General features: G+C 41.8%; 1 protein-coding gene across 1 annotated transcript in view; it reads left to right on the plus strand.

Annotated features, from left to right (window-relative positions):
* The window catches only part of PTPN5 (protein tyrosine phosphatase non-receptor type 5), a 118,069-nt gene that overhangs the window by 65,506 nt on the left and 37,695 nt on the right, over window positions 1–14,868 (plus strand). The window lies entirely within an intron of this gene.

Below are 14,868 nucleotides of genomic sequence, written 5' to 3' on the forward strand. Positions count from 1 at the left end.
GATAGGACCTGAATTTCACATGCTTAGGAGGCAATAAATTATTTGCGTGGGGAGGGAGAGGATAAGGGTCCCGCTTTTGTCCCTTGGATCAAACATGAGTGACCGTGTACTCTGTCAAATTGTGAAGCTAGCCCCGGATATGTTCTGCATGCAAGGCTGTCTAGAAAGTCAGTCAACAAGCAGTTAGGGGCTGCAGAAAGAGCGCACAAGAAGCCACATCAGCCAGACGATGACTCTAAAGCCACACGAGTCTCTGCCCAGGCATGAGAGAAGGATGTACATTAGAAACAGCACTTCCTTCGGCCGCCTTCATGGCCACTGGACCTTGATGACTCTGCAAGAGAGAATAAGGCTGATGACACTGCACAGCTCTGCCTTTAAATCCAGTTCACTCACAAGGCAAGACATCACCCTGTGGTGTCATTGGTCCTCTTCAAAAACAAAGAATGAACAGCAACAACAGCATTAGAAACATCTAAATAAAAAAAGGAACAAAAACCAAGTGGTAAGGAACTGGAAAGCCCTCTGGATCAGAAATCAGAAAGCTTAGGTTCTAGATACAGTCTGGCAATCGACTAGCTCTGTGGGCTTTCACAAGTAATTTATGCCCTCTGGACCTCAGTTTCTTTAGCTATAAAATGGGTTAGATGATTTCTAAAGTCTCATGAATTCTGCTTGTTCAGCCATGGAGATGGAGATGGATAGAGGTGATTGTAACATTCTAATCATAAGCAGGCCCATGTGATTATGTGAGGACTGAGCCAAGGAGGTGTGTTCAGCTGACTGCTGTGTTGTGTGTTTGGGAAAGGAGGAAAGTTGAATGGGACAAAGCCCTACTCTGTGTGTAAATACGGGCAGGCTCAGCAAGCTGTCTGTACCAATTCCCCACAGGGCTGGAAGCCAGGAAGGCACTATGGGGATGGGAGTGAGCGCTACAAGGATGAGTCACAGAAGAAGCAGCAGTTTACATACAGAATCGATCCAACTAGAGGGGCCTCCACCAGAACCACTATTTATTGCACCCGCAGTGGCCACTCCAAGCCACTCTGGAGCATTTAAGAGGCTCACAAGATCTAGAGGTAGATGGGACATTAGATGTCAATGAATCAACACACTCATTTGACAGATTAGAAAACTGAAGAAGACCTGTGTTCAATTCCTACCTTAGAAACTTAATAGCTCTGTGGCCTTGGGAAAGTAATTAACCTCTCTAGGAGTCAGTTTGCTCATCTCTAAATGATGAAGTAACCTCTAAAGATTTCTTCCCATTCTAAATCTATAATGCTATAATCCTAAGTGATTTGCCCAAGGTCCTACAAGTAGTAAGTGAAAGAGGCAGAATTTGAACCCAGATCTTCTGAGTCTAAATCCAGCACTTTCTCCATTGCATCATTCAGAGGAACTTCACTGAGTTTGGCTTTAATGGCTGATGATGTCAAATATGACCTTTTCATTATTGTAAGGTAATGCATTAAACAAATCTGTGCTTGCTTTTCATAACATTTCCTTTAGGGTAGCACTTCTCAAAGTGTAGTTCCACGGACACTTCCCAAGATTCTTTCTAGGGGTTTTGAAAAGTCAAAACCATTTTCATGATAATACAAAGATTTTATTTGCTCATTAAAATACTCCTCCCTTTTCCAACTTCATATCTGTGTGAGGCTGGATTTTCTTCACATATTTCAACCAAAATAACGTTGCAACAGGTTGAATACAGAAGTAGGAGAATCCAGCTGTTTTCTATTAGGCCAGACATTAAAGAGATTTGCCAAAATATACAAAATGATGCCATTCTTCTCACCCGTTTTTTAATGAAAAATATGGTTATTTTTCATTTGAAATAGTATTTATGTTAACATGAAATGAGTTTATTTTTAAATCAATTTGATGTTTTAAATACTTGTCAATTTTGATTTCTGTTATAGTAAATATCAGTAGCTATTATAACTCACATTAACAAAAGCTCTTTGGGGTCCTCAATAATTTTTAAGAGCATAAAGGGGTCCTGAGACCAAAAAGTCCAAAACTGTTACTCTTGGAAATCATAGAGTTTGAGCTGAAATTAACATTAGAAGCCTTATATTCCAGCCCCCTCATCCTATAGATGAGGAAACTAAGACCTAGAGAGAGCAAGTGACTTAACCAAGGTCACATAGGCAGTATCAGAGATGAGCTTTGAACCCAGGCCTTCTGATTCCAGAGTGCTTTGGCACACTACCTTTCAAATGGACTCAGACTTCTCATTTACTCTATCCACGTAGCCTACAGATAGAAACAGTTGATCTGAGTTTCAAGAGATACTCTCCTCACTCTCCCCGAGGAACTCTCTGTAAGACTCACCCTTCATGGTTCCAGTACCATGGATAAAACGCACAGGGAACAATGCAAGTCACATAGAAGGGTAATAAGGTGCAGAACCTGACGCCATTTTTAGTGTATGTATCCATGGCCTACTAAGCTCAGCTAAGTCACAAGGGAGCATGACAGATGTTATTCCTAACTATACTAGCATATCCTAATGAGTGGGGACATCACAAAATGTCAGTAGCTTTTGTTAAAGAACTGAGGCTTCAGAAAGATGGGTTGAGCCAAACTGAGTGGCCGTACACAAGTAGGTGGTACAGTGGATAGAGCAGTGGGACCGGAGTCAGGAAGACCCTTTAAGTTCAAATCTACATGTTTTGTGTGACTTCTCATGTATAATGGGTATCATATTGCTTGCCTTCTTAACAGGTAGAGGGAGGGGAGGAATTTGGAACTCAAAATTTTTTTAAATGAATGTTAAAGCTAAAATTCAGCCTCAGACATTTAACAAGCCGTGTGACGTTAGGCAAGTCAGTTAACTTCTGTTTGCCTCAATTTCCTCAACTGTAAAATGTGGATAATAATAGTACCTACCTCTGAGGGTTATTGTGAGGATAAAATGAGATATTTGTAAAGCACTTAGCATGTGCCTGGCACATAGTAGATGCTTAATAAATACTTGTTTTCTTCTTTCCATGATTTACTTCCTTATATAATACAGAGTTCCAGCCTTGAATTACTGACCCAATAACCAATTTTCCTAATTGTCTCACACCCTTGGATCTTGGCACTTTGCAGACAGCCCATGTTTGACTCCAGAGACACCTGAGTTGAAAAGCAAACAGCTGGATGAGGAAAACAGCAGGGAACTACAGCTGCTCACAGCTGTTAGTTACGTCCATAAATTCCTCCACTATTTCAACAGCATGGAAACATTCCTTTGGTGTTGATGATTGCTGTTTAATGTGGTAGGAGATCCAGGCCTTGAATGTTTGTAATAGGGCATGTCAGACATGGAAAGTGAATAGAGTGGAGCATGGATAGAGGGTTAACGTTGTTGTCAAAGATTAAGCCAGTCCTGAGATTTCATGCCAAATCCAACATTCCTTCCCCTGCACCATGCCGCCTTCCCAGAAAACAGTTTTGTGAGTCAGAGGATAAAAGATAGAAAATAGAATGCAAATAAACATAGGCATGTTTGAATGTGTATTCCTGGAAATTGATGAAGATGTCTATTGTGTATCCCTGGAAGTTTGTGAGGCTGTCCAATGTGTATCCCTGGAATTTTGTAGGGAAAATATAGGTGTGGGTCCCCACAGGGTTGGTTTTACCCTTAGAGTAAACCTTGATTTAGGGAACATAGGAAGAGCAGGGATCAGAGTAGTTCAAAAAGGCCGTCACCAACTGACTGCTAGTCATTTTGAATCAGATGCCCCCCCATAAGCATCTCAGACTCAAATGTCCAAAACAGAACTCATTATCTTTATCCCAAAATCCTTCCCTCTTCTGAACTTCCCTGTTATTGTAGAGGGCATCACCACCCTTCCAGTGACCCAAGATCATAACCTTGATGTCATCTTCAATTTCTCTCTCATTTACCCCACGTATCTATTCAGCTACAAAATCTTATAATTTCTTTCTCTACAACATCACTTACATACCTTCCCTACTTTCTACTCACAAAGCTGCCGTCCTTCTTCATCAACTTATTGTTTCCCTCCTGGACTATGCCAGTAGCCTTCTAATTGGTCTCCCCTCCCTCAAGTTTCTCTTCCCTCTGGTCCACCCTCTACTTACTTGTCAACATGATTTCTTAAATTGTTGGTCTAATCATGTCTCTCCCTTGCTCAGTAAACTCTACCACCTATCACCATTAGAATCGAATATAAGATCCTCTGTTTGAAATTTACAGCCCTTCATAACCTGGACCCCTCTTACCTTTCCAATCTTCTTACATCCTCCTTCCCTCCATAAAATCTGCAGTCCAACTATATTGACCTAACTGCGATTCCTTGAATATGACACTCCTTCTTCTACCTTTGAACTAGTTTTTCAGCATGCTTGGAATGTTATCCCTCCCAGCATCCAACTCTTAGAATTCCTGGTTTCCTTTAAGACACAAATCAAGCACTACCTCCCATAGAATGGCTTTCCTGGTTCCCCCCTCCTCCCAGAGGGTCCCCTCTAAGGTTACTTTCCATCTGCTCTGTGTAGTCTAATTTTTATATTTTGTCTCCTCCGTTTTAATACAAGCTCCTAGAGGACAGGGACAGGTTTTTATTTTTATTTTTCCACCTTCCCTAGTGCCTAGCACAGTGCCTGGCACATAGAAAGTACCTAATGAATGCTTATCAATCAATTTGCTGAAATGAGAGTGAAGAGGAAAAAAATGACCTGATAATTAGGGAAATTCAAATTAAAAGAACTTTGAAGTTCCACCTGCTTTCCAGAATGGCTGGATCGGTTCGCAGTCCCACCAACAGTACATTATTGTACCTGTTTTCCCACAGCCTCTCCAGGGTTTGTCATTTCCCTTTTTTGGGCAGTTTTGTTGATCTAGAACTTCAGAGGGGGAGGAGAAAACCTAATGCACTTCTCTAATTATTAGTGATTTAGATGTAATGGAGGAGACAATATATATACATATGTATAAATTGGCTCATTTTTTTCTCTTCAATCTCATTTCAACCAGTCAGTCAATAAGCATTTAAGTACTTTCTATACCCGAAAAGCTATGAAACTATGCATATCCTTTGACCCAGTGATACTGCTACTAGGTCTATACCCCAAAAGAGATCCAAGAAAGAAGAAAAGTAACCCCTGGCAGTTCTCATGGTGGCAAAGAGTTGGAAACTAAGGCGATGTCTATTAATTGTGAAATGGCTGGACAAATTATGGTACATGATATGAAGGAATGTTGTGCTATAAGAAATAATGAAAGGGATGATTTCATAGAAACCTGGGAAAACTTGTATGAACTGATACAGTGAGGTGAGCAGGACTAGAAAAGAAATTCATACAATAACAAGACAAGCAACTTTAAAAAATTTGGAAACTATGATCAGCACAATGACCAGCCATAATTCCAGAGGATTGAGGATTAAACAGGCCAGCTACCCACTGATAGAGATGTGATAGATTCAGAGCACAGAGAATTTTTTTTGGAGGGGGGAAGGCAGGACAACTGGGATTAAGTGACTTGCCCAAGGTCACACAGCTAGTAGTAAGTGTGTCAAGTGTCTGAGGCTGGATCTGAACTCAGGTCTTCCTGACTCCAGGGCCAGTGCTCTACTCACTGCACCACCTGACTGCCCCCGGGGAATGTTTTTGCATGGCCAGTGCAGGAATTTGCTTTGCCTGATTATACATATTTGTAACGAAGATTTTGTTTCTCTTGCTTTCTTATGAGCAGGAGGAAAGAGGGAGAAAAAGAAGGCAAATCTTTGAAAATGAAATTTTACTTTAAAAAAAGAGATGAAAATAAAGAATGAAGCATGACTCTGAGGTTGAGAACCTGTATTACTGAAAGAGTGGTAGTTCCCTCAACAGAAATAGAAGGAATGGTAGATTTTGGGGGGAAGGAGAGTTTGCTGTTGAACTGTGGGGATATCCAGCAAGCACTAAGAGATGCAGAGTTGGAGGAGTTGAAAAAAAGTTTGACCTAAATATATATTCAAGAAAAATAAATGAAGAATTCATATTGTCCAAATAGTGATATGCAGTTAGATGGACCACCCATAGACCTTTCTAACAGTATTTTTAGGGGCAGCTAGGTGGCTCAGTGAGTAGAACACCAGTCCTTGAGTCAGGAGGACTGAGTTCAAATCCAGCCTCAGACACTTGACACACTTACTAACTGGGTGACCTTGGGCAAGTCACTTAACCCACTTTGCCCTACCTTCCCCCCTGCAAAAAAGAAAAAAAAAAACAGTATTTTTATTTTGAGCAGCAGACAGAAGATGGTCTCAGAACTGAATAGAAGGAAATGAGCAAGGTGGTTTGCCTTTGGGAAAGTGCTCAGTGATTTAATGCTCCCAAGTTTATCCCTGAAACAAAGGCCCATTTTTTAAAACACCAATATCCTTCAGGTGATGCTATATAGCCATAAATCATAGAATAGGGGAGGAAAGGAAATAAGCAGTTATATAGTGATTATTTTGTGCCAGGCACTGTGCTAAGTGCTTTTACAAATGTTATCTCATTTGATCCTCACAACAATCCTACAAGGGAAATGCTATTATGATTCCCATCTTACAGTTGAGGAGATTGAGAGAAAGAAAAGCTAAGTGATTTGCCCAGGGTCACACGCCTGGTAAGTGTCTGAGGTCACATTTGAACTCAGTTCTTCCTGACTCCAGACCCAGCACTCTAGCCACTGTGTACCAGCTACCTCAGTCTCCAAAATCTCCAAAGAATTAAAGCTATGAGTTAACCAAGGGATAATGGAGGGATAGCTATATGGTGGGAATAACCATGATGCCATAGATTACCAACAAAGTATTGCATCCCAGAAGAATTTGGCATATGATTAGAGAGAGTAGGAAATCTAGTCAAAAAATGGAAGCAAGTCAGCCGTGTAGGGGAACTGAGGAATGGTGTGTGTTCTTCTGATACCAATGTAATATCAGAAAATCTGGAGGAAGGGCCCAGCACACCGTGTTGACCCCGATGAAGGAATAATAGAAGGACATAGACAAGGGCCCCAGAGGATAAGAGAGAGTTAGGTGTGTTTTGATCAGCATCATTGGAAAACTTATCCAAATTCCTGAGACCGTAGATCCATCAAAGTCACTTGGTCCACTCATCTACCTGACACACATCCTTCTCTTACCAACTACCCATGTTTTTTCTCAAGTCATCCCAATCGCAATTCTCATGGTTAGTGACTACTAGACAAGTGGAGACAACTCAGAGTTATTTACATTCTTCCCTGCAAACTGCTGAGGTGGCATACAAATGGAGATGACTGCCATTCCTAGGGAGCCCTGGAGCATAGAGTAATAACCCCATCCCAATAACCCTACCCAGGACTTAACAGAAAAGGCAAAGGGCTCCTTCCTTTCCCTCAGATAATCAGACTTTTGGCCTTCCTGCTGGGGATCTGGAACGCTGTATTCACCCCATGTCCTTTGGCATAATGTGTTTGCCTTGACTTCTAACTACATACTAACTACATACACTCACCCATTCCTACCAATTGTGGATAAAGTAGGAAGAATTCATTGTTCAAACCCTCCTAGAATCACAAATGGTAATGAGGTCTCCTGTGGTACTTAGTGGATAGAGAGCATTATGGACCAAAGGAGAGAATATGGCAACCAACACACAAGGCTTAAAACTCAGAATTCATGGAGGTCTTCCATCAGTTCCATAGTACCAAACCACAACCTTGAGAAGCAGAGAGACATTTCTTGAGGAGGGATAGTGTAGGATCTCACAGCAGAATTTGAAAGAAGAATGGTAGATCCTACCCCCTACAGTGCCATCGTTTAGGCATGATGTTGGAGTTGGGGTTGGAATGGGAAGGATAGGATAAGGTGAGTAAGTAATATTAACAGCTTCCATAAAAAGACCCACGCTTTGAGGTTGGATCAGACAAGTGGTCAACTCCCTAGCATTTCCCTTAGTTTGCTTCACAACCTTATATGGATTTCCAGACACAAATCTCTGCTACAACTGGTTTTCCCACCAGGTTTCAGCACTCTATAGACACTCTGCCAACAGATCAGACTAGCGGGGTTTGTTTGGGTTGGGATTTGGGTGGGGCTAATAATTGACCTTCTTCCAATGTGGACCCTGTCTCTTCTGTTCTGAGTAAATATCACCTTATCCTTAACACTGGCTTTCCCTAAGCACCTGCATCTCTTGGCCTTGGAAAGGGGTATAGCAGTGGTCTTTGGCCATAATCATGAACCTCGGACAAGGTACCAGACCTCTTTTCCTGAATAGCATTATGTTTCTTCTATATATACTATTTTAATAGAGTCACTTAACCAGTCTCACGCTTACCAGTGCTTGTAGACTTTTGGTGATGCCTGTGATTACCCCCAGTGGCATAATTACTGATTTCAGCTTACATATGTTTCCCTTTGCCTGAATCTTCACTTGCTTAAACTGACAGCAGGAACACTGATGTGGTACCCAGAGAGTTGTGCCTCTGGATTCATTCAGCTTTGGCTGCTAACTGGCAGGTAGGAGGTCAGTACTCCTCACCTTCTACAGCCAGACAAATGCATGGTCTCTGAGCTCTAAGCTAAGCTCCTAAACCCAGAGGCAAAGGTAGAGATGGTTATGATGCTCCCTTATGATCTTTTCCTTATGATTCTTATAATTATTCTTAAGAATATTAAGATATGGGGGCGGAGCCAAGATGGCGGCTGGTAAGCACGGACTAGAGTGAGCTCCGTACCCGAGTCCCTCCAAAAACCTATAAAAATGGCTCGGAACCAATTCTAGAACGGCAGAACCCACAGAACAGCAGAGGGAAGCAGGGCTCCAGCCCAGGACAGCCTGGATGGTCTCTGGGTGAGGTCTATTCCACACGGAGCTGGGAGCTGGGAGCTGCGAACCGAGTGGAGCAGAGCCCAGCCTGAGCGGTGTGGACGATCCAGACCAGAAGCCAGGCGGAGGGGGCCCTAGCGCCCTGAATATGTGAGCTGCGGCAGTTACCAGACCCCTCGACCCACAAACACCAAAGACTGCGGAGAAGGTTAGTGGGAAAAGCTGCGGGAGTGGAAGGAGTTCGCGGTTCGGCTTCCAGCCCCGGGGGCAGCGGAGGTGGGGCAGCTACAGCTGTTGTTACTTCCGGCTCCAGGCCCACCTTGTGGGAGGAATTAAGTGGCGGATCAGAGCAGGAGTGCAACAGCCTGCTGAAGATCTGAGCCCAGTCTGGACTGGGGGTCCTTGGGGAAGGAGGAGTGCGGCTCTGACAGAGCTGGCACCTCCCCCCCAAACGTAGAACATAGAACTCGTTATTCTACAAGCAGTCATACCCCACTGAAAAACTCAAGGGTCAAGTTAATTGGTTGGGAATATGGCCAGGCAGCGAAAACGCGCCCAGATTCAGTCTCAGACTTTGGATTCTTTCTTTGGTGACAAAGAAGACCAAAACATACAGCCTAAAGAAGACAACAAAGTCATAGAGCCTACAACCAAAGCCTCCAAGAAAAACATGAACTGGCCCCAGGCCATAGAAGAACTCAAAAAGGATTTGGAAAAGCAAGTTAGAGAAGTAGAGGAAAAATTGGGAAGAGAAATGAGAAGGATGCGAGAAAACCATGAAAAACAAGTCAATGACTTGCTAAAGGAGACCCAAAAAAATACTGAAAAATACACTGAAGAAAACAACACCTTAAGAAACAGACTAACTCAAATGGCAAAAGAGCTCCAAAAAGCCAATGAGGAGAAGAATGCCTTGAAAGGCAGAATTAGCCAAATGGAAAAGGAGGTCCAAAAGACCACTGAAGAAAATACTACTTTAAAAATTAGATTGGAGCAAGTGGAAGCTAGTGACTTTATGATAAATCAGGATATTATAAAACAGAACCAGAGGAATGAAAAAATGGAAGACAATGTGAGATATCTCCTTGGAAAAACCACTGACCTGGAAAATAGATCCAGGAGAGATAATTTAAAAATTATTGGACTACCTGAAAGCCATGATCAAAAAAAGAGCCTAGATATCATCTTTCAAGAAATTATCAAGGAGAACTGCCCTGATATTCTAGAGCCACAGGGCAAAATAGAAATTGAAAGAATCCATCGATCGCCTCCTCAAATAGATCCCAAAAAGAAATCTCCTAGGAATATTGTTGCCAAATTCCAGAGCTCCCAGATCAAGGAGAAAATACTGCAAGCAGCCAGAAAGAAATAATTTGAGTATTGTGGAAACCCAATCAGAATAACCCAAGATCTGGCAGCTTCTACATTAAGAGATCGAAGGGCTTGGAATGCGATATTCCGGAGGTCAATGGAGCTAGTATTAAAACCTAGAATCACCTACCCAGCAAAACTGAGTATCATGTTCCAAGGCAAAATATGGAGTTTCAATAAAATAGAGGACTTTCAAGCTTTCTCAGTGAAAAGACCAGAACTGAATAGAAAATTTGACTTTCAAACACAAGAATCAAGAGAAGCATGAAAAGGTAATCAAGAAACGGAAATTGCAAGGGACTTACTAAAGTTGAACTGTTTTGTTTACATTCCTACATGGAAAGAGGACATGTATGATTCATGAGACCTCAGTATTAGGGTAGTTGAAGGGAATATGCATATATATATATGTGTATATATATGTTTATGTATATATATAAGTGAATGTGTATGTATGTATGTATCTATGTGTATATGTATGTATGTGTATGTATGTGTATATATATATGTGTTTATATATATATATATGTAAAAGAGAGAGAGCAGACACAGGGTGAGTTGAAGATGAAGGGAAGATATCTAAAAGAAATAAAATGAAATTAAGGGATGAGAGAGTAACGTACTGAGAGAGGGAGATAGGGAGAGATAGAATGGGGTGGATTATCTCCCATAAAGGTGGCAAGAGGAAGCAGTTCTATGGGAGGAGGGGAGAGGGCAGGTGAGGGGGGAATGAGTGAACCTTGCTCTCATCAGATTTGGCCCGAGGGGGAATACCATACATACTCAGTTGGGTATCTTACCCCACAGGAAAGAAGAGGGAGGAGGATAAAAAAAAATAAAAGGGGGGGGAGGGGATGATGGAGGGGAGGGCAGATGGGGGTGGAGGTAATCAAAACAAACACTTTGGAAAGGGGACAGGGTCAAGGGAGAAAATTCAATAAAGCTGGATGGGTTGGGAAGGAGCAAAATGTAGTTAGCCTTTCACAACATGAGTATTGTGGAAGGGTTATACATAATAATACATGTGTGGCCTAGGTTGAATTGCTCAACTTCTTAGGGAGGGTGGGTGGGAAGGGAAGAGGGAAGAGAATTTGGAACTCAAAGTTTTAAAATCAGATGTTCAAAAACAAAAAAAGTTTTTGTATGCAACTAAAAAATAAGATACACAGGCAATGGGGTGTAGAAATTTATCTTGCCCTACAAGAAAGGAAGGGAAAAGGGGATGAGAGGGGAGGGGGGTGATAGAGGGGAGGGCTGACTGGGGAACAGGGCAACCAGAATATAAGCCATCTTGGAGTGCGGGGGAGGGTAGAAACGGGGAGAAAATTTGTAATTCAAAATGTTGTGAAAATCAATGCTGAAAACCAAATATGTTAAATAAATAAATTGCATTTAAAAAAAAAAGTATAAAAAAAAATACCTGACTTAAGATGTTTTATAATGCCAGAATGCATAGATAAAGAACAAATTGCCTTGAAAAAAAAAAAAGAATATTAAGATATGTTCTTAAGAATCCTTATGATTCTTCCTTACCCACTTTTAACCTGTCTCATTCCCATCATTAAACATCACTAGGGAGAGAGATAAGGGAGAATTAGGGGCAGAGGAGAGATATAACAGCAGAGGGAGGGCTGACAGCCACTCTGGGCCAAAGACATCAAGGCTTGTGAATAGGTAGTGAGCTGCCCAGGTCCATAGAGTGAATGACTTGAAGAAGAGAGAAAAATAAAATACAGTAAAACTCTATCTCTTTACCTAACAGCCTCTGTCATATCCTATAAAGCCACCTAACCCCCCTCCCAAGAGAGCATCTTACTCTAAACCTTGCGTGCTGTAGGCATTCAATAAATGTTTGTTGATCTGATTTAGTCTAGTCAGTACCCAGTTTATTCTATCAGGTTCGTGAGAGCAAAATATGTCTCTATTTCTGTATACATTCTCACTCAAATACTGTTTCTACACAGCTCAGCAAACCAACAGTATTATTGATCACAGCTAATAAATTATGGGCAATGTCATTAATATGGCACCTTTCACTGGCAAAGATGATATTCATTAACAGGGCATATGTTCTTGGGGGGGGTTTCTGCTCACAAAAATTTTCGTCTCCCTTATTTCTCATGTCCCATCAGTTGCCAGGCTTTGTTGATTCTATTTCCTTGTTTTTCATCCATCCCTTTCTCTCCACTCATACTACAGCTCCACATGTCACCACTCACCTGGATTATTGAAATAGCTTTATTCATCTCCCAGTCTCCAGTCTTTCCCCTCTCTGATCCATTCTCTGAAGAACTGGTAAAGTGACATTCCTAAAGCATGAATCTAACCATGCTCAAGCAGCTGCAGTGGATCCCTCTTGCCTCTAGAATAAAATAAACACTTCCTGACCTGACATTTAAAGCCCCAGCCTATCCTTCCAAGTTTATTGCACATTATGGTCTTCTGAACACTCTGTGGTAGAGCCAAACTGGCTTAACATGCTGTATCCTATTCACAATATTCAACTCCCTCTCATCTCCAGACCTTAGCACAGGCTGCCCTCCATTCTTGGGACTGACTCCTCCTCTTCCTCCTCTTCCTTCTCCTCCCCCTCCCTCTCTTCTTCCTCCTCCTTCTCCTCCCCCTCCCCTCTTCTTCCTCCTCCTTCTTCTCCTCACTTCCTGCCTCTTATAATCCCTAGCTTCCTTCAAAGTCCCACTCAAGTAGCATCTCCTCCAGGAGCCCTGTTCTGTTCTCACCAGTCGCTAGCACCTTTCCCCCAGAAACCTACTTATATGTATTTTGTAATTAATTTTCAATATAGATGTTGTTTCCCTTGGATAAAATGTAAGCTCTTCTGGGACAGGGACTTGAGGTTTTGCCTTTAGCAAATAGTAAGCCCTTGAATTGCTTATTGAATAATAATTGAACAAAATTGAAAAAAATTAATTATTGAATAAATTGCTTATTAAATAAATGAGTTACAATTAATCCATATTTTCACCCTGGTCCTTCTACGTTAAATTGGACATTTAAAAACAATTGAGGGGAGGGGCTCTAGGCCCTCTTCAGAGGTACAGGACTGAACACAGGTCACAGGCTATGTGAGAACCTAACCTGTGACCTCAACCCCACTAGCACCAGGGTCAAGCCATCTGAGCTAAGCTGCAGTGCTCAGGTATACTAACCAACAAGAAAATGCCTAAGTTTATTTCTTTCTCCATTGCTGAACCAGTAAAGCCCCAGCTGTGTTGTCCTAGAGCAGGTGTATTAACTACAGTAAGACCATGCAGCAGCCACTCACCTGCTGAAACCTCAAAATAAGATACCTAGAATTAGAAAGGAAATCAGTTATATTGAAATGTAGTTACTAATTTTTTTTCAAAGTTCTAAGACCTTTGACCTAGTAGAATGTTGGGAACAGGAAATAGCAAGTAGGTCAATTTGACTGAACCACAGACTATGTGTAGTAAATCTAGAAAGGTAGCCTGAAGGATATGGACAATCTCATTTTTCTCTTCTGTATCCCCAGCATCTAGCACAGTCCCTGGTGCATAGTAGGTGCCTAATAAATGTTTATTGAATAAATCAATTAACATTTTTTAAATGTTTATTGAATTGGTAGTCCCCATCAGGCAAGAACTCTGATAACCGTCCAAGAACCCTAGGGTACTTCCATGCTATGAATAAGCATCAGAGTAAGACCTGAGTTAAGAGAGAAGATTGCAACCCTTTTCCAATAGACTTTTGAACCATGCAGACTCCGATGCCTGTTCCTCCTCCGATGCATGTGGTTGTCAAAATTCTGAATAAGACAACCAAATGTCACAGAAGACATGGCCACAGAACATTTTGCTGCAGTTTTAAGGTTTTCTCCCTGGTCCTCCTGTGGGCCATTAAATCACAGAGAGATCCATAGGAGGGAAGGGAAGAGAAAGGAATAAGCATTTTTAATTGCCTACTATGTGCCAAGCACTGTGCTTAGTGCCTTATAAATATCTCATTTGCTCCTTTACAAGTGTGATCCTTTACAAATATTACCTTATTTAATAGGAAAAAGAGGGCTTGTCAGGAACCATGGTCTCTTACATTCCAGATCATTTGAACAAAGAAATAGATTTTCCTTCTCCATAGACAACTATTTCTCCCAGCAACCGGGGTGTTTGTCTCACACAGCCAATCAGTGATCTATGCCAAAGAAATCTGTAGCCCAGTGAGTGCTGCTGACATCAAGAATATGAGAATGTATAACATGTGCCTAAAAAGTTACAAGACTGGTCTTAATGTAGAGACTGTAGATATGGTCTCTTTCCTTGGTAGCCATATCTTATGTGCCTCTCTAGATGTGTGGACAGGACAGAATTTATCTGGTCCTTATTTTTCTAATGACAGCCCCAATAGGGCCTCAATCTTTAAAAGCTATTTCAGGTGGCAATTAATAAATAAACATTTATTAAGCACCTACTATGTGCCAGGCACTGCGCTAAGTGCTAGGGATGCACTGTGTGTCAAGGACTAAGGGGGTGTATGTCCCACTTCCCAAGCCCCTCAGCTTGCTATGAATCTGGCTGCTGATATAGCCGTAGATCTCTTCTTCAGCCTTGGGACTAGAGACCCTGGAACCCCAGGGACAGGTGTAGGTGGGAACAGAGAAGCTGCACAGGCTGTGTGGGGCCAGGCCTTTAAAAATTGGATTTGGGGAGGTTGTTTTTT

This window comes from Trichosurus vulpecula, chromosome 6 (assembly GCF_011100635.1).
Source record: "Trichosurus vulpecula isolate mTriVul1 chromosome 6, mTriVul1.pri, whole genome shotgun sequence".
In the NCBI taxonomy this organism is placed as follows: domain Eukaryota; kingdom Metazoa; phylum Chordata; class Mammalia; order Diprotodontia; family Phalangeridae; genus Trichosurus; species Trichosurus vulpecula.